Genomic DNA, 19,700 nt, shown 5'->3' with positions numbered 1-19,700 from the left:
CATTGGGTATGCACAGTGTTAAAGACTGGTACCAACAAGTTTGAAATGTTGCACTAATGGCGGAAAAACTGGCTAAAAATGTAGCAGTAGAATAGAGAACAAATGATAGGAGGCATTTTTAATGCTGTGTGGTGCTGTTTTTATTACATATGCTTATAAAGAAGAACATGGATGCTGACCTCTGAATATACCTGGGCTGATACAGTTATTAGTTGTATGGTTATACAAGTGGTGTAATGCAATGCTATTTATGACTCTGTGAATGCTAATTGTTGTACTATTCACCTGGTCTTCTTTATTTGCCTGTCAAGCAATGAAAGGGGGGCGTTAAAGAAAATACTTACGTTCATCTTTATAATAAATAAAGATTGCCAACCTGGTGCCCTCCAGATGTTTTGGACTACACATTCAATCAGCCCCAGCCAGCATGGGAGATAGACCAAAACATCTGGATACTGCTGGTTTGGTGAAGGTTGGCCTCTTTCTATTGAAGCTGCTTCTTCAAAGCTATCCTTGGTAGGGAAAATGTATTTCAACCAGTATTTCTTCCTGTTTTGAGTTACATCAGCACACTGTTTTGTTCCTTGTACTTGGCCAGGAGAACAGAAAACAACACATTGCATTAGGAAGTGCAATTGTATGTATATTTACTCAGAAGTAAGTCACTGTTCAATGGTTCCCTTGTAAATGTTTTGGGATTGAAGCCTTATTAAACTAGTGCATGACACATAATGGCAGCATTAACTGTTGTCTGCAGCTTTCAATGTGTGAAAGGCTTATTTATAATCACTTATCTATAATGAAATATTTCCATAGTTAATTAACTAGTGGTCCTGTGCAACTGTGCTAGCATATAAAGAGACAGAAAATGGGCAGCATTCATAAATCACACATTGACATGAGGGCTGAGTTATGCAAAAAAAAGTGCTTATTTATTTATTACATAGGTTGGACTCTGTAAAAATAATTAAAAGAGGAATGAAAAACTTTGGAAGATAAGTCTATGTAGGCATGCATACATACAAAGTCATATAAAAATTGAAAGTGGTGCCTTCTGTGAAAACCAGTGAATAAACTGACATGCCTATAATCACTTTAAAAAAAAAGAAAGATAAAAAGCCTCAGTAAAGGTGGAGTAACAAAAACAGATGAAAGGAACTGTGCAACATTTGTCCACCTGATGTAGTGATGTCGTTGTTGCTATCTGTTTTGGAAGGAATAGGCTGTGAATATCCAAAAATGGGTGAAAATCCAACAACTGCAAACATGCTGATAAGAGGGAGGAACACTTGCTAGAGATGATGGCAAGCTCTTTTTCAAACCCCGAGCCATTTCGTGTTGATCATGCTTGAGCTGGTGCACGCTTTCCCAGTCCTAAATGCTAGTCCTCTTTCAGAGGTAATCTGACAATACTGAGGGCGTCCAAGAGGAACGAAGAGATGAGAAGGATTCCCAGAGCATATATTTCCAAGAAACCTGGCCACCTTCCTGGAGTTCACCCATACAAACAAGGGGATTGTGTCTTTCCCCCCATTGGATCCAGAGCAGACCTTCTTGGATGTTAAGATCAGCTGGGGGGCGGGCTCTTGGTTATCCCACCACCCTCAGAAGTTCAGGGTAGTGGTGGTAGCCCAGGAGAGGGCATCCTAAGAGGCAGCCCTTAAGTGGTGGAATTCCCTCTTCGTAGAGGTGTGTCTCGCACCTTCATTGTACAGCTTTTGGTGAATGCTGAAGACCTTGGCCTTAGACACCAGAGAAGTGTGTTTCCAAGACCCACCCTATTTCTGGAATTTGTTTTAGTTGTTTTAAATATTGAATTTTAAACTATTGTAACTTACCCTGGGACCTGCTGGTGAAGGTGGCCAATACATTTATTATTAATATTAGTATTGGTATTAGTAAGCAGGGATCTTCACTTGATACTTGAGTCCCTTCTCTCTGCTGCATGTTGCCTGAGGCTTTCTTGACTGGGGCACTAAAACCTGGAGTGGGCCCAGCGTGGAAGCTGCACCTGACTGTTTCTTCCTCAAGACTCTCACAAATCTCTTGTTGAGTATGACAGAAGATACTATTCCAGTTGTCCCAGCCCCAGTTTCCCTATTTTTGCTTCATAGTGTACGGGTGTGCTTTGGGAAACTTTACGTATCTGATGCCTCTATTTTCTTGTCCTCAGGGTGGTCATACATAGATTATGAACTCAGTCATCTGAACCAATTCTCTTGTTTGTCTTAGATCTTGCTAGGAAGGGCATACAGTCTCCCCAGTCCTGTAATGTGCTTGCTGGTGTGTAACAATTTGAGAATCTCTGCTCTTGTCTGAGTTGCTAAGAGCGCTGTCTGCTGCATTATGCCAGGGCTGGCGTTGTCTGTCTGGAATTGCCCAGTAAGTGTGATGCAGGTTTGTACACGTACCATCCACCCTTTTCACTGGAAGATGAGCCAAAGGTGTGAACTGTACACTTCTGTTTTGTGTGGGAATTTATTATGCCTTCTGGGTTGATTACCACATTTTGTACTGCTGCCAGGGCTACCTTCTTGCGTATTCCAAATTTACCAATGACCTAAATCTGAGTTTGCAATCAGTAACATTTATCCAGTCAGTAAGGATAGACATGTATCAGGCTTAAGCAGTTATTAGAACCACAAAGCCTATACATGGAGATCATTTTGTAATGGTCAAGGCATGCAATCTGATATATACAGACTGGGGTGGGGGAGATGGAGACAGAGAGAAAGAGAAATGCTCTTGTGTTTTGGGTGCTTTTTTCCAGTGACTTTTTCTAAAAATAAGAATGGGAGAATGGGAATATCAACCCTATCTAGAAGCCACACCTTTGTATCTGAGACATGGAGGCAAGTCCAGCACAAGACATTTTGTTGCCCAAGGCAAAGGACAAGTTGGCTTCCCACACATCCCACCCCACCTTGGAAGAAGCTGACTGGACTGATAGTTGAGTTTTACCTGGTGATGGGAAGCTGTTTATGGGACAGCATCCTTGACTGAACCTGAGGGCAGCAGGCCCACTTAGAGGGCATCCACAGCCTTGCCTTCATGTGTCCTTCAACAGAGGAAAATGGCGGTGGTGGGAGCCCAGGAGGAATGGCAGGGGTGGTGGTGGCTGCCATTGTCCATCTACCCCTGCCATTTAACACCTGAGGCAGGTCTGCCTAATGGTAGGGCCAGCTCTGTGTGTAAAAGTATGTGTGCCTGTTTGTGTAGGTTTAAATGATGAGGAAAATGTTCTCTACACATGTCTGTGTGAGAGTTTAGAAGCTTGAGTAGAGAAAATCATTCCTTACCACTCTATTCCTTAAATCCAGGTTTTACAGACATAGTTAAAAGACAAACACATAATGGATGATAAAAAACCATGAAAATTAATGGTGTACATTTTCAGAATTGACAGCTTTCATTACTATTATCTGATTTGCTATAGTTGCTGGATGCAAATCTGATGCTGTTCTCTTTTGTTTCTCCTGAGAGGCACTGTGCTGCAGTGGATAGAGTATTTAGTTAAATTCAGAAAGGTCAGGTTTAAATTCTTTTTTTAGTCATAAAGCTTGCTGGGTGGCCTTAGACAAGTCACTACTTTTAAGCTTAACCTCCCTTACAGGGTTGGTGTGAGGATAAAATGAGAAAGCCCCTATGCATGTTCCCCTAAGCTCCTTGGAAGGAAGAGTGGGATCCATATGGAAATTTTTATTACAGATATGTAGCTGTGTGTCTGTCTATTTCTAAATATACTTTTCTCATCTTTGCAACTTTCTTTCTTTTATTAATGTTTTGAGCTTTTCTCCCTCCTCTTGTTTTCCTCTCTGTATCCTAATATTATAAACTGCTGACATGCTTAGTTAAGTTATCACGTCACACCACTGGGGAAAATATTCCAACTTAAAATGACTCATTATTTTTCATGATTACTAGCCCTGGTGTTGTTTCAAAAAGGCTTTTCTTCTTCCCCTTCTATCATTTAGTACTCTTAGCATCAGATTGTGCATAAGGTGCCCATCAATTTTATACAAGTTGGTTGGTTATGACAACAGCTCTAACTAGGTAATTTTTCATGAATTAGAAATCCTTGCAGCAAGTATAAATTTGTTCCAGTAAATTACAATCCACAGAGTTCCATAATAAACTGTTAATTGTACGTTGGCTTTAAATGTTACATTTTGTATGCAGATTGGCCTGTGGGGAGTTATTATTTAGTATAACGTTGTTAGGAATACTGAGATTACTTTGTAATTTGTTTGAAGTAGTATACCATTATTAGTAATGCAGTATGGGCAGTTTACAGAGGAAGCGTTGCTTTCCCCAAGGAAGATAAGAATATTTTGCCAATCAGATTTGGTTAATGTTGCTTTGTTCTCCAGAGGAAAACAAAGCAAGACCTGAGTTATAAATTTATTAATTTATGTATTTATTTTTCTTTAGGTTACTCAAACTAAAGAGCAATACATTACTTTTAGTATGTCACCTTGTCACCTTATTTCTGGGTTGATTCATCCCGAAAGCAGTAACCACGCCATCTATTTTCACAGGACAGAGCCTTAACAATTCTGTCTATGGCTATAGCATTCTCTTCAAGAATGGGGTATAGCCGTTCTACAGATTAACAGCTATTCCCTTAACACTGGGGACTCAGATAATTATATTTCTGTATAGTGGGATGGGATACCTCTGGCCTTGAGCCCAAATGGGGCTGTCCAGGCCTTTCTATGTGGCCCTTGAGACTCGCCCTAGAACAACTCCCCTTCCTGGTCAAACCATTATCCTCAGGCCACACTCCTCATTGACCCTGCTCTTTGTGCTCAAGTGCTTTTGTCGGGCTGAAATGTGTCCTTGGACTGTGTTAATTCATGGGTGTGTACTTGTATAAATCTTTAACTTTTGCGTGGTTGTACACTGGAAAGTCTCACATCCTGTGTCCTGCCCAGTTTTGCCTCTGCCCCCCCCCCGGTTGCAGTCCTTGGAAGGTTGCCTGTGAGTGGATGCAACCTTTGGGCTGTAAAAACATTCCACACCCCTTCTGCAAGGGGTAGAATGCTAGAGATCTCTGACACAGAATTATCAGCACCACACCAAAGTGCAATCCCCAGAATTATCTGGGGGGGGGAAGCCATAACAGTTAAAATGGTATAATACTCATATTTTATTTATTTCAAATATATATATATATATATTTACCAAATTCTTGCAAGCTACACAGCAAGTGGATTGGACTGTGAAAGACCAACCCAAATTGTGTTTGCATTCTGACAAATTTCTAGGGCAGTCCAATATCTCAGAGAGGAGTTCAGGTCTCCTGCTCCCCTGGTGCATTCACTATAGCTGCCCAATTTCCCTGCTTTTTAAAGTTTGATAGAAATATATGTGGGCTATAGGTACATTCTTAAACCGCAAGGGTTTTTGCCTATTAGTGAATTTATTTTAAATGCTGGATCTCAATGGTAGGCCATAAATCATGTTTTATTGTTAATGAACAGCATGCTAGTGTGCAATGCTGGATTGGTCCCATTTCATTTTTCCCTTTGTCAAACTAAGGGCAACAAACCATGGCTTAGCATATGCGAACCAATGTTTATGGTTTGTTTCTCTCCAAACAAATTGTTATGTTAAACCAAGCTTTGCTCTTGGCATAGCAATCATGGTTTATTTGGGAGAAACAAACAATGAGTGTTGGTTTACATGTCACACAAAGCCAAGAATCATGGTTTGTTGCTCCTGGTTTGATAAAGGGAAGAATTAAATGGGACTAACCCAATGTGAACGAATACACTGCTTGTTCATGGTTAGCCATGGTTTATAGCAGTGGTGAGAAGTCTCAGTCCTGGGAACCTCTTTCTGGCTTTTGGAACTCTCCCAGCCCATACCCCTCACTGGCTCTACTACACACCCTCCGCAAGTGCTTATGCCTGGATGGAATATGGCCTTGAACTGTGATAATGTCTCTTGCTTACTGGGATGGAGAAATGTGTCTGGAATGCAGCCTACTGTACAGAGATTAATGATCACATTCATTGGTCCACCCATTTTTGTCTCCAGCTCCGCCCATTTTTGCCACTGGTCATACACATCAGTAGCACGTGGCCCTAGGAGGATTGCCCAAGAGGTAATGTGGCTCTCATGATGAAAAGTTTCTCTACCCCTGGTTTATGGCTTACCAGATGAATGTGGCTGTTGAAGAGATTTTGCTTCCCTACTGACCTTCCCCCATGGGTCCTCACTGGTACTTCTTCCCTTGATCTGGCTCTTCTGGGATCTAGGCCAGGAATGAGCATTGGCATAAGAAGCTGTTTTTGTTTGTTTTTGTCATCTTATAGCTGATTTGCACCATCACGTTCATCATATGTCGAACCACAGTTATTGTACAGTTGCTATATTTGTATTAAATGTATGAAAAGGGTAACTCCCCATCCTGACCCTGATGCTCACTGGGTGGTCTTGGGTAAGTTGTTCTCCATGTCTCCCAGCCTGAGATGTCTAGAACATTGGTAACACTGGGAGGGTAGAAAGGGTTTTCAATAAAATAAATAACCCAGCCCACCAACCTCATAAGATTATTGTGAGGGCAAAGCTGAATGGATTTTACTTGTAGTGGGATGCAAATGTAATCAATAAAATGAACAATAATGTCCATTATAGTTCAGCTGTTCCATGGAGGACGTATCATATAATTGAGTCAGATTTTTCAGGTGACAAACTTGAAAGCTGGTGTGGATTAGAGACCAATAGTGTAGTGGCATATTCAGAGCTGCAGGGTCCCTTCATGTTAGTCACAGCCACACACCCATCCCCATTTTCATTCTTATTCTGCCAGGTTAAGAATAACATCCTTGTTAATGCCTTCTCCCACGACAACAGACATCCCTAGGAGCTAATAAGCATGAAATGAGAGAGTGTTAGCTACTGAGAAGAATCTTCTCAGTGGCTGACTCACCTCCCTTCACTCTGATTGGCTCCAATCAGCAGGAAAGTACAAGGAAACATGGTAGAAGACTATTCTCAGTGGCTAACACACTCACTTTTCATGCTGATTGGCTCACAGGATGCTGGAGACATAGGGACCCTGCTAGGACCCTGCTCCCAAACAAATAAAGAGTCTAAGACCCCCCAAGACCCCAGATGACTACACTCCTGTTAGAGACCCAAGTTCAAATCTCATATAGCCATGAATCATACTTTGTGGCCATGGGCAAATCAGGGCATCTCCAGCTAAGCTACCTACCTCGTAGTGTTGAGCATAAACTGGAATATGTCCATCTGCATTGCAGCTGACTGAAGGAAAGATGGAAGATAAATGTGATAAATCAATCAACAGTGCATCAAGTGTTTCTAGGCACTGTCCTTTGGTTGCACTTGGTGGAAAAGGCTTGAGTTATTTATTTTTCTAATTTATGATGGCTATTATGATACAATTTGGCATCATTTGATCTATCACAAAAGTTGGCTAATGCGGACTTGAGAAAAAATGCACAAAAGCCATGAAATATTTACTAGTCAATACTAACCTACTATAAGAAAGTGGTTAGAATGTTGGACTTAGGTTGGGGAGTTCTAAGTTTGAATCCCTGCTTTGAGCCATACTGTTCTCTGGTTGGCCTGGGACCAGTCATTTCCTCCCAGCCTAACCTATCTCACGGGGTTGTTCTGAGGATGTAAGAAAATAGCCCCATCCATGTCTACCACCCCGAGCTCTTTGGATGAAGACTGGAATATGAATGTAATAATACCCCACATACCTATCTGTATCATTTGTGGCCTTAAAAAAGAGACAGTAAACTTTTGTGAAGCTCCCATGCCTTGTCACCTGGAGGCAATTCGTATCCACCAAATCAACCAGGAAAGTGTCTGTGTTCAAGTCTGTGTACATTACAAATCAGTTTCACGTAATCTGTAAAAATTGCCTGTCTGCAATGCTAGAAGATGAGAATCCTGCTGCTATTAGAAAAGAAATAGGGGAGCTCAAAAGTCAGGCTTAGTCTTTTGGGGAAATGAAACCCAAAGCTTCTTGCTCTTGGCTTAGGAAGCAAAAGTAGAACCATCATCCTGCAGTTTAGATCATAATGAGTCATCAGCTTTCCTGGAAATAGCAAGCATGCTCGTAATGTTCTTACAGCTTCTGTTCAAATTGGTTAAGAGATATAATGGGGACCTGAGAAGACTGTGTTGATGGCAAGTTTGGCAAGACAGCTAAATTTATATTGGAACACAGCTGGGCTGAAAGCCTCCTGTGAAATGACAGGGTCAAGCCTGCCCACTGAAATTGTGAGACCATTTGAGCACTGCCGATTTGAGATGAGTGGGTCACTTTTTTGCACAGCTGTGGTTGTTGTTGATTTTTGTTAAACTTAACTGGAGATGTTGTTCCTATAATCCGTGAACGAAGTTAAGCGTGACACAGTGTGAAACCTATTTCTTTTTCTGAGATAAGCAAATTATATAATGTGGCATCATAGTCAAAATAATAAATGAACATGGTCTGAGATGCAGAAATATCAGTCGGGGAATACAGTATCACTGTTGTTATATCTAAGCTTTGGTGGTGTTATTGTGACTTTGCAGCAATGTGGCAGGCAGTAGAAATATCTCTTTCTGGAAGTGGCTAGTGTGCTGGAGCAGAATGGTGAAGCCACCCTCCTAACACTGGCATTGCTACAGACAGCGGAGGCTGGTCCATTAGGGCGACTGGGACAATGCCCCACCAACCTCAGTCTGCCCTTAGATACCCTCCCGCCTGTCTTCTTACTGATCACCAATCAGAGGATGGCCCTGCCTGTCAACTTCCTCCTCCTTAGTCTTTGTTGCCCTTATAGAACTCAGCAGCGAGGACGATGAGGACAAAACTAGAATTAGTTGGCTCCACCTGTCCTTGGCCCATGCTCCACCTACTGTTGCCACACCCCCGGCCTTCCAACCTACCAGTTTCAATGGACACAAGCCACCACTAGCTATAGATTACCTAGATAGGGCAAGATGGGGACAGTTGTCAGGTTGTGGCTATGCAGATGCACCAGTGAGAGTGCCGGATAGGCTCCACCCGTGCATCCACACAGCCCCAAACTGTCTTGCCACACCCCAGTTGTCCAGGTAAACTGCAGTGACACCAGTGTCAGGAGGGTGGCCCCAACATGTCAGCCACTATTGTCTCATTCTGTTTCCCCTTGAGTATTACTGGAGCCCAGAACGGGAACCCTACCAGGTAGCTTCAGATGTCTCAGAGCCTTAGCTTTCAATACTCAGAAATGAGATTAGGTCAGCTGACCTCACTTCACACTGGAGTCCAGCTCTGAACAACTGCCATCCCCCCCTTTTTTTGCTCTAGGGCAAATAAGGCTTCCCGGGAATCCACAGACAGCTGGCAGTTGAGATAATACAGGAAACTGGCCAGTCAAGATGATGATGTCATTGCATCATATGAAAACCTCCATTGTCAAGGGGAGGCAACACAGAATGCAGTATGATGGTGCAATCCATTGCTGATCAGAATTATTTTGTAAATTCTTACCCAACAATAGATATTATACAGAAAACTAGGAAAGCAGATTATAGATTGCTCTCTGCCTCCTTTCCCCCACATATTGCTGTAATACGGAAGAAGAGTCCTGTATAGTGCAGCTGGCATGAAAGGAAAGTTGGTGGGTGAATTACAATGGCATCATAGTAGTGGACAACCAGGGCCCCAAGACAACTTGCTGCTTGAGCAGAAGGACAAGATGGCAAAACACCACCCCCTCCCCAATACACATTCCACATGCAAAAGCTGACTGGGTTGGCAGTCGAATCTTATTTCACCACTGTTGATGGGGCACTATTTGCCACCTCACCTGAAGGCAACAGGCAAATTTAAGGGGCGCAGGGCATGTGGAACGGCACACACAATTCTGTCCTCAATATCTCGTTGCTGCCATCTGTCACCTAAAGAAGCTGTCTCCCTCTGCCTAATGCTAGGGCCATATAGCTGGATGCGCACTGAGTAGACTTTCCTGCCAAAGGGTACCAGAGCTGTGAGGTGACTAAGCAAAAGTATGGGGAGTCATAGTAGTGTGATGGGGAACCTCCAGATGTTGTTGGACCCCAACTCCCAGCATCCCAGACTGCCAGTTTGCTGTCTGGAGCTAATGGGAGTTGGAGTCCAACAACATCTGGAAGACAGGTTCCTCATCCCTGGTGTAAGTCAATACATAATCCATTTTTAAAAATCTTAAATTTACTAACATTTTTTCAATATGCTGTGGCCTTTAATATGAATATTTAGTTCAACAGAGGGAGAGGGAGAGAGAGGCATACAAAGTTTCTCAAGTCTGTTCTGCATCTTACTAAAACAAAAAAGAGCCTTAATCACATGAGTATCACATAAGCTGTTTTTTCCTACAATAAGAAAAATCTAAATACTTGCTGTTTTTCAGATGTTCATCAGAATCCACAGAGCCCTTTTTTCAAGAAACATGCTTGAGGTTCTGATATGATTTTCCCATCTTTACATTTTCTGACTTTAGCTACAATCCTCAAATTATGTCTATCTTTAGTGGGGCTGTTAATGTCAGCAGAATTCTTCTGGTGCAAGTGATTTGAGATAGCAGGCATTGCCTTCAGTGACAGGTTTTCTTCACAAAGAAATGTCCTTACAATGCAATTTCTTTCATTCATTTTTTAAAAATCAAAGTGAAGGTTTAAATTCTGCAGCAACTGATGAGGCCACCTCAGAATCTACTGCTAACACATTCAGCTGCTCACTGGTTCAATCTGTCTCCTGCAGAACACAATATAATAGGATGAAAATTGCCTCTTAGCTGTTGGCTACCTGAAAATTGCCCCCTTAGCTGATGCTTCATGGAAGCTTCATCAGCTCCCCGTTCTTCAGAAGCTAATTGAAATTCTTTGAGGAAATAAAACCCACTTGAGTAGGCAGTAGAATCTCTAATAGAGCATGGCAAGCTATCCCTGTCCCAGAGAGGAGTTATTGACTCTGCCCAACCTGACTGATAGATAGCAATTGTTCTTCGGAAAATGATGTTGTACAGAAGGAATCACAGTCACTGACAACTTACATCCGCTGCTGGTGGCACAACTGCAGTGCCATGATTGTACAAGTGTACATGTGCTTTTTAAAGGAAGAGAGATGGAAATGTTGTACGAGAAAATGTGTCTTAGTTGCATTAAAAATAAGACTTCTCAGGCTTGCTCATAGTAAGCCTTCTTACATAAAACAAAATGGTTTGTTTCCAATAAGATAAAAAACCCAAGTCTCATGACCATTCCACAGAGACAGAGACAGGTTTACCGCAGAGAATATACTCAACGTAGACGCCATAGAGCCTAATCCTGATTCATGATATCTGAATGCTATATGTTCTCAAACACCTGTTTTGTTAAAAATCACATTTTACCATTTTATGTGGGCTCCTTCTGAGAGGAAGGGTGGGATATACATTTAATACATATGCATATTTAAACACTCTTAAGCACATACCAAACAGTGTAACGGTGGAAAGATGCTATTAATTTGCCTTAGATTTCTTGGGAAGAAGGATTTAGAGGTTTTTACAGAATGCACTTAAAGAAATTATTTAGAGTCAGCCTCACAACTGTCTCTTTCTGAACTATTGTTCTGCTACTCTTGACCACTTTCTTTCTTTTTGAAGAAGATCCCTCCAACTGATTTCTAAAAAGATCAGTTAACTGAATTTTGGAAGTATGTAGCCCTTGGCTACGTTTCTGAAGGACTAGCCCAGCATTCACCAATCTGGTGCCCTTCAAACATTTTAGTCTACAACTCCCATCAAGCTAGGGCTGATGGAAGTCATAGTCCCACACATCTGGCCAAGGCTGCACTAGGTCTTTTCCCCATTGATGAACAGAGCCAAGCCATGATCATGTGGGTCTGCAGCAAACCCTCATGGGTTTTCAAAAAATTGATGGCCTATTATACTTCTCATTACAGACAGGATTTCTGCCTTTCCTATTTATATTTATTCCTCAAGACCAGGGATAGTTAATTTCTGTATAGTTGGATTGGGGGTGGTGGTGCAATTATGGGGGTTATTCTGGAGATGTATTTTGCTACACAGACTTTACTTATTTATTTATATTTTCTTACAGGCCTTCCTTCCATCAGGGAAGTGTTTACCAGGGTTATCAATACAGATTAAACAGTCACTTTCTTTTGTGAGCAATAATACTAACACCTAGTATGTAGGCCTATTAAAACAGTTTATAATAGGGCTAGGAAAATTCCAGTGTGGGGGCAGCATGCAGCCCTCCAGGTGCCCTTATGTGAACTTCAAACCTGTCCCTACATATATCCCTTCTCACCAGCCATAAGCCTCGTTGGCCCTGCTTTGCACCCCAAGCAGTTTTGCCTGGCTGGAATGTGAACACTTTGATCATGCGTCTTGCTTGCCTGGAGGGAGGATAGAGGGGTGGCTGGCTGTGTGTTTAGAAATTAGCATACTGTGCAAACTGTACAAAGTGTACATTAACTGCTCCACCCACTTTTGCCTCTAGCTTCTTCCATTACTGGCATGTGGGCCCTGGAAGGTTTCCCAGAAGAGAATGGGGCCCTTAGGCTGAAAAGTATTCCCAGGCCTGGGTTATCACAATAGGCTTTCACTGTGCAGAACCAGTCAGTTGCTGCTCTTTTAGAGTAGTCGCGCAAGATCTGAAATACAGGGAGGATGAGTGTGCAAAAGACTGTCTCTGCCTTTCCTAAATGAAATATGGTCCAAAACATTTCAGATTTACAGTAACTAAGGGTAGAGACACATATACCGTTGTGCCGGTTCCAGTGTATCTCCAGCTCTGTTTTGTGAAAATGGGCACAAGACTCCAGTCAAACTATGCCCCCTTTTTCTCTAAAACCTGGTTGGATCAGCTTTCGTTTTTTTAAAAAAAATCAGCTTCAGATAGATTTTGCAACTGATTGGTAGAGCAATCTGTTGCCCCTCCAGGTGTGGCCAATGGAAACACTTTGCTGTAGACTCAGGCAGAGACAGTGATTGGCTTAACACTTTGCTGTGGGCAGTTCTGAAACGCCTGAAGTCAACAGTGGAGAAGGGAGGTGTATCCAGCTGAGGGCAGAGTTACTTCAAAATGCAGCCAGAAAAACCATTCTCTCTGTTTTTGAAGGGACCAGTGTGCCCACAACCTGAGGGACAAACTACATGTGATGTTAAATGTGTGAGAACATGCAGAATTTCGTAGTGTAAATAGCATCCTCAGGGAAGTCTGAGCTGCCTTGGGACTGTGGGAAATAGGGAGGGGATAGCTTAACTCTTTTCTCCCTGCTCTGGCCCTGAGAAAACTTTCTCTCTGAAGCTATTTGCATTTCAAGTGAAGTCTCCATTAGCAGCCAAAAATAAACTTTCTGGAGAATGCTTTTGAGCCTGCCCTGCAGTTTGGATGACTTTGCTGCATAGCCAAGCTGCTACAGGAGGGAACATATCTACTTCGCTAAAAGGAACGTTATTGCAGTGTTGAAAGAACTAGGGCTTATGCCTTAATAATGCAGGGCAGTGTCATTTCCCCCCTCCCTCTCCCTTCTTTTTTCCTCATTAGAGCATGGAAAGCATTTAGAAAAGTCAGATATTCAAATTGTAAGATACTGTTGCTTTCAAAGTAATTTCCCTTTATTTAGTGTTTGATCCTTGATTTTTTATGCCTCTCTCCATCTGGCAGTTGTCACTAATGCAGATGGCCACCAGCTGGGTGTGCATCTCTATTGAATCTGCTGCCAGAGCAGTTCAATAACTGTGATTTGAAGGAATACTGCACTCCTAAAGGCAGTGAGTTTTGTTGCTGACTTTTCACCACTTTAAGGCCAGGTACCAGACTTTTCATCTTAAATACATGCTCTGGCTTGAATATTATAGTTCTCCGTCAACACTAAACCACAGAAGGATTTATTTGGAGTATCGTAAACTCTCTCTTTCTCCTGTGTATTCTATAAGATTATACATATATCAAGACAAAGGATTTATTTTGAATCCTTATGCCAGCTAGATTGCAACTGCAAACATACAGAACTAAACAAAGATCAGGACAAGCACCTATTGTTTTCTATCTTATTTTTGTTTTAAGCAGCTGTCTCAATATATATGCCCTTTATTTTTAAATTAGGCAGCTCAATGAAAGGAAATGGGCTTTCAGATGTAATTGAATATCCATAAATCCTTTTAAAGCTCTAAACTTCTGAAAGGTTTGAAAGTGAAGTGACTTTTATCTCAGACTCCACAGCTGGATGTAAATCTTTCTATTCCACTCCTAGTTTAACTTATCAGCATGATTATGTTGTATTTTGGGAGGGCACTATCCAGCCTAATGCAAGTGTTGTTAAGCCCCATTGATTTCAATGGGAGTGCTGAGCATGGGCTATTTTACTGACTTGATCTGACCCTCAGCTGAAGATAAAAGCAAGTGGCGTTGTCACTCAACACAGTAAAAGCATTAAAACAACCTGACCAGAAATACATAATTGCAGGAGACCCTGGTCTGGGAAACTGGGTTTCACGAAACAGTTGCAAAGAAGGCATTATGAGAAGCAGCAGAGAAACAGCAGTGAGGTGGGGGCTTAACCCTTCCACACACTCCATTTCTCCTTTGCATCTGTTTCCCTCTGTGATGTGACAAACCACAGCTGCTACTGATGGTGGAGGTATATATGTGTAAGGCTGCTTTCACACTGCACTTTATTCTGTTGTTCCAACGATTTCTTACCTGGCAATCTATATATTTTCTTTCATCTTTTACACAATGTAAAAGCTAGTTCTGGAAATCTAGTTGAGGTTTAGCATTCATTTCCATGATAGATGACTCCAGAAATAATCTGTTTGCAAACTTGGGAACCAGAAAAACCACTGGACTTTTGTGCTAGCTGCAGTAGCTCATTTTATTGATTTATTTGTTCATTAAATTTATATCCCGCCCTTCCTTCCAGAAGGAGCCCAGGGCAGCAAACAAAACACCAAAAAACACTCTAAAACATCTTAAAAACAGACTTTAAGATACATTAAATCAAATCATATTTAAAAACATATTAAAACAAAACATCTTTAAAAACATCTTTTTGAAAAAAAGCTTTAAAAAAATCTTAAAAAGCAGGTCCAACACAAACGCACGCTGGGATAAGGTCTTTATTTAAAAGGCTTGTTGAAAGAGGAAGCTCTTCAATAGGCACCAAAAAGATAACAGAAATGGTGGCTGTCTAATATTGAAGGGGAGGGAATTACCAAGGGTAGATGCCGCCACACTTGCTATGTTGTGTGGAACGGACCACCTGATAAGATGGTATCTGCAGGAGGCCCTTACTTGCAGATCTACTGGTTAAACAAGGAGTAAGATGATCTTTCAGGTATCCTGGTCCCAAGCTGTATAGGGCTTTATACACCAAAAACCAGAACCTTGAACTCGACTCGGTAGCTAATGGGCAGCCAGTGCAATTATTTCAGCAGCGGGGTGACATATTGGTGATACCCTGTCCTGGTGAGCAGTTGCACTGCAGCATTTTGCACTAGCTAAAGCTTCTGGATCAACCTAAAGGACAGTCCCACATAGAGCTCATTACAGCAATCCAGCCTGGAAGTTACCGGGCATGGACAACAGCAGTTAGGCTATCTCAGTCCAGAAATGGCTGTAGCTGTCTTACTGGTAAAAGGCACTCCTAGCCACTGAGGTTACCTGGGCTTCTAGCGACAAAGATGGATCCAGGAGCACCCCTAGACTACAAACCTGCTCTTTCAGAGGGAGTACAACCCCATTCAAAAAGGCAACTGACCAATTATCTGAACTTAGGAACCACCAACCCACAGAGCCTCCATCTCGCTAGGATTCAGACTCAGTTTATTGGCCCTCATCCAGACACCACTGAGTCCAGCCACCAGTCCAGAGCTTGCATGACCTCTCCTGATTCAGATGTTACAGAGAAATAGAGCTGGGTATCATCAGCGTACTGCTGACACTTTGCCCCAAATCTCCTGGTGACCGCTCCCAAGGGCTTCATGTAGACGTTAAACAGCATTGGGGGACAAGATGGTACCTTGCCCCACAGCACAACTGCCAGGTGACCGAAAGACAGTCACCCAATTCTATTTGAAAACAACCCTGGAATGCCTCCGATACCCGTCTCACCAAGTCGGCCCAGAAGGATACCATGGGCAACGGTATCAAAAGTCACTGAGAGATCAAGTATGAATAACAGAGTTGCACTCCCCTTGTCCTTCTTCCAATAAAGGTAATCCATCAGGGCAACCAAGGTTGATTCAGTCTTATAACCAGGCCTGAACCCAGATTGGAATGGGTAAAAATAATCTGTTTAATCCAAGAATACTTGCAACTGCTGCGACACAACCCTCTCAATCACCTTCCCTAAATAAGGGGTATTTGCAACTTGGTGGTAGTTGTTGCAAACCAATTGGTCCAGGGTGGGCTTTTTCAGGAGTGGTTGGATCACCACCTCTTTCAGGGTGCTAGGACCACTCCCTTCAGCAAAGACGCATCGACCACACCCTGGAACCATTTGGTCATACCCCCTCGGTAAGCTTTAATAAGCCAGGAAAGACAAGGGTTGAGAGGACACATTGTTGGTCGCATTGTCACAAGCACCTTGTCCACATCATCAGGTCACATCACCTGAAATTGATCTCAAAGTTGCAGCATATGTTGCACTGGATACCTCACTGGGGACTACAGTAAATGTGAATGGGGCATCAAGATTGCTATGGAGGTGAGTAACTCTACCCTCAAAGTGCCTTGCAAATAGGGTTGCCAGGTTCAGGGCCTGAGAATGATCCTGTAGCTTTAGGAGAAGAGAAAGTCAGCCAAGTGCAGGTGTTCTCGCAACCCTGTAATGGGAAAAACCACAAAGTGAAATTCTCCCTTTCCCCTGCACAACTTTTAAAGATACAGAAGACCTCTTGGAGGTTGGGCCTGGCCTCCAAGAGGTCTTCTGTATCTTTAAAAGTTGAGCAGGTGGAAGACAGAATTCCACCTTATGGTCCACCATCCCTGCAGGCATCTCAACATGCAATGCATTCCCACCCTTTAGGCTCGTGTCAATTTATTTCTTTTTGCCTGGCGAACATTGTATTGATATTCTAGCCTAGGTGTAGGTGTCCCTGTGTCCAGACACTAAGTCGCACAGTGAATTATGAGGGAACTTCAGTGTGCATGTGTATAATGGGTAAGGGATGAAAACAAGACATTTGTTGCAGTAGTGTGAAATATATTTGACTTAAATGCCAGTGTATTGGCTGAAAAAACCACAGTTCCTTAACATAACAGGTACTGCAGTGTGAAAGGAATTTTAGAAATTGGTACAGAAGCACTATTGTTTTAATCTGCAAAATTGATGCAATAAGCCCCGTGTGTGAAAGCAGCCGGGGAGAGGGGGGTTAAGCACCCAGATTGTATAATTTTGTTTTTGTTTTTAATAGTGTTGGGCTGCAGTAACAGCTGCAGAATTAAGGATACTGCAGAATGAGTGCTACATAGCCACCAGTTGTAGTTTGGCATTCATTGGGCTCACACATACCCTAGTAAATTGTTAATGATCTGTATTATTATTAGCAATGTGCCTATTAAATGTACAAGTTATCCAGAGCCCTTTGTATCGTGACCTACTTCCAGAATTGTCTTCTGTGCCGAAGAGGATTCATATTACTGGTGTAAGCAAATTAAAGACTGAATATTGTTATGATTTACACCAATTCTGATTCTCTGAATAAAACTAATGGGATTATGCTTGCACGTTTTAAAGCTGAATCTGCTTTGCATTGTGGGATAGATTTGTAGAAAGTGAGAAATTTATTGTGCCCCACCTCCAAAATAGTAGCCTGATGGTGTATGCATTAGAAGCCAATCTCTGAGTCCCAACCACTTATCTCCTCCTAAACCTTTGACATTTCCTTGTTATATTACACTGGAGATCAGAGTAGCTCAAATCTACTTACCATAGATAAAACAAGGCATATAGAGGAAACTGATCAATTTGATCTACTCACTGTAGCCAAGAGCATTTGGACATGGTTAAACATCTTGCTATAGTGGCATTCAGCACATTCCAGGGGCTGGTTATTTTGAGGATTTACGACAAATTGCCAAAATAAACATCAGGTTGCATTTCGGGATTTGAAGAACAAATAAATCTAACACTTTAATTGGAGATCATTATATGGAAGAGATCCTTCTGATGTCTTTTGAACTACTAATTAAAGGTTTAGGGCATGTATAAAATCATCTCAGTTGTTTAGAATTTGTTATGTATGTTTGTGCACAAAGTGAGAGAAGAGTTATGTAAGATAACTGATGAGTTTTTCAGATGTTAATGAAGTTCATAAAATAAGGAAAGAGAAAATAAGTGAAAGTAATAGATAAGGTTGCAGAAAACCTTTACATTCTTTATCTCTGGTTTGAGGGCCAGTTTGGATGAGTCTTCATAGTTTTAGGAGTGCCAACATCTTCCATGCTTCTTGCAGAAAACAGAGTGATCTGCTGTCAACTGCTCCATGAGAACAATTTGGGGACAGAGGAGGTGGCAGTTGAAGACCACCTCAGTGCCTGCTTGAGCGGAACTCTTTCTTTCCCCCCCTCCACAGGCTCAGTCATCTTGTGGGAAGGACCCTGATGTGTGTTTTGATGTGCTAATATTTGTATTAGGTTTTTGAAATATGTAACTAATATTACTTGTAAGCCACCTTGATAGGATTTATATACTGAAAGGTGGGATATAATATAATAAATAAATGTGCAGTAATAAAATGGGACCAGTGCCACCCACCATTCCACACCCACTACGGTTGTCTGTGCTGCCTCTACACAAGCTGGATATTTATACACTGGATATAAAGCTTGCATTGGGCATATATATGTATGTAACATCTAATGTGTCTCAGCCTAAATAATGCCTTTGCTAGCTCACACTATGTCAAGGAGAAAACTATATAGCTTGAGAGAGGCACACATTGAACTACAGTGCACAGTGACTCTATGGAAATGTGTCCAAGTATGGGCATCTGTTAGCCTTGAGGTGGGACAGGCAAACTATGTATGTGGAACAGACAGTCACAATCCCATTTCCTCATAATCCATTGATTCTACACCTGTAGGGCCAAACATGACATGGTTTTCCCTTATAGGGCAAGTATAGTTTTCTGCATGTGTAATTTTTCATCAGAAAAATACTATGAAGAGAAAGACTGAGTTCTTCCCTAGTGCTACAAATGTGGTGGTGGTGGTGGGGGGTGCACTTTCACAATTACCCCCCCAAAGCTGGAAACCCAATCACAGATCTCCCTTTGTTGAATCTACTTGTGCCCTTAGAGCTCATCCACACTTCTTGTCCAAATTCATTATTTTTTCTGTTTTTAAATCATGCAGATTCTCACTTTTTAAAAAATTCCAAACAGATGTGCTTAGGATCTTTGCCAAATCTCATATTCAAACTATTGTAAAACTTTGGAATTTGGTCTTTTTTTGCTTACTATTTACACATTTGTGACTCAATTGTGTGTGTGTGTGTGTGTGTGTACACACATGCACACAGACACACACACACAATCACAAACTCCGTAGCAAATCAAAGTGCAGTGTCTTCTAAGCATTTTTTAAAAGTTAGTTGGAGCAATAACCTTTTCCCTGGTGCCCCATCTGAGATTGAAGGGTCATGCCAGTCTGTCTCATCTGCATTAAATATGTGTTTGGGTTTCATG

At 41.9% G+C, this 19,700-nt stretch overlaps 1 long non-coding RNA gene across 2 annotated transcripts in view; it reads left to right on the top strand.

The window, feature by feature from the left end:
* Positions 1-18,826, top strand: part of LOC133385812 (uncharacterized) — a 61,349-nt gene extending 42,523 nt beyond the window's left edge. For both annotated transcript variants that reach the window (XR_009762969.1, XR_009762970.1), the window contains one exon: positions 18,468-18,826. This is a non-coding gene — a long non-coding RNA (uncharacterized LOC133385812). The remainder of the gene's footprint in view (positions 1-18,467) is intronic.
* Positions 18,827-19,700: the final 874 nt, after the last annotated feature.

The sequence above is a fragment of the Rhineura floridana genome, chromosome 5, assembly GCF_030035675.1.
Source record: "Rhineura floridana isolate rRhiFlo1 chromosome 5, rRhiFlo1.hap2, whole genome shotgun sequence".
Taxonomy (NCBI): domain Eukaryota; kingdom Metazoa; phylum Chordata; class Lepidosauria; order Squamata; family Rhineuridae; genus Rhineura; species Rhineura floridana.
Note: the sequence above shows the minus strand (reverse complement) of the source record. Positions and strands in the feature narration are given on the sequence as shown.